Raw genomic sequence first — 1,513 nt, forward strand, 5'->3', positions numbered from 1 at the left:
AACAAAAGAGTTTTCATGAAATTTCATATTTACAATTTCATATGTACTTGATATCTGTTCCCAATATTTAAAATACAGAAATCTCGATAGGTGAAATTGGAACATCTGGCATAAAATGAATCTAATGAAATCACTTTTTCCACACCAGAACAAAAAGACGGTCTCTTGACGCGCGTTTCGCTGACCAAGTTAGCATCATCAGGAGATTACTAAAACTAAAATCTATGATATGTGGACTAACCTTCACCCATCGCTGTTCTTTGAACAGCGCCAAAGGTTATATTTCCAGCAGTCCTTTGTTTGATCTTATACGTAGTAATCCCAGATAGAAACCAGGTAAAATTAGAAAATGTAAGCCAGAGTTATTAACATATGAATAAAGTGAAATACATTGTAAATAATATGACACAAATTTGGGTAAGTATTAGGTATCAAAACAGGTATAATGAAAGGTGAAGATTAGTCTATTTACATATAAAAACACCAATATACTGTAGATTTTAATTTTATAGTCTATTTGAAGATAAAGTTATAGTAAATTCTCAGAACCTAAAGACCAAAGACCTTGAATTGTTTTTCGGAAACGTAAGATCGCAGAGGGGGTGCAATAAAAATCTAATCGCGAAACAGTTCAAAGGTATATACAAAAATGTGTGAGTCATTTGGAATTGAGGGAAAGTTTTAGTGAAAATTATATACCTTTCCAAGAAATATCTATATTGAATTAATCATCTGACATACAACGAATAAATAAAACTACGAATATTAAATATAATTCAGGCATAACAGATTCTACTTAGTTTAAATTAGCCGAATTTGCCAATTTGTCCGAAGTTGGCAAGAAAGTTAATATTTGAAACTTATACATTATACTTATATACTTATACTTACACATTAATCTTCAGTTTAATGTATAATTTTGAAAATGTCCTTATAGGACGAAACTGCAGTAACGTGAGTTACAAATAAAAGTGGTAAAAAAGCTAGAAAGGTTCAATTCTCTTTTCTTCATTATGATTTCCTACCACGTAGTAACTAACGTTTACATTCACCAATTTATTGAAATTAATATTTATATACCGGGATTTGTAGTAAATACTCAAATCTCAAAACGTTTACATTGTATCGGTGTATTGATAGCTTGTTTTCTAATGAGACAAACCACTGAATTATTAGGAGCTATTTCTGAAAAATATATAGACATTAGATTTCATTGTACAGATTGTTCCAAATTAACATTCTCAACATCAATAATACCTCCCGTTATTATTGATGTTAAGAATTTGGTTAAATGGGCAAACTAGTTGCATTTTTAATGGCCTTCTCGATGCCGAGAACAAAAAAATGACAGTCGCGTTTTCAAAATATTTCATAAAAAGACTTTTTTTAAATGGAACCACCCTATATTTCATCATGCATTTCGATTCGTAAAAACATTCTCGACAACAAAGCTCATATCACCTTTGTTCCTAATGTTGAAAATGAGCAATTTATATGGAAATATTCATTTCTT

Source organism: Leptinotarsa decemlineata, unplaced genomic scaffold, assembly GCF_025532065.1.
Source record: "Leptinotarsa decemlineata unplaced genomic scaffold, Ldec_3_MD MMD2_tig00078422_RagTag_RagTag, whole genome shotgun sequence".
NCBI classification, from domain to species: domain Eukaryota; kingdom Metazoa; phylum Arthropoda; class Insecta; order Coleoptera; family Chrysomelidae; genus Leptinotarsa; species Leptinotarsa decemlineata.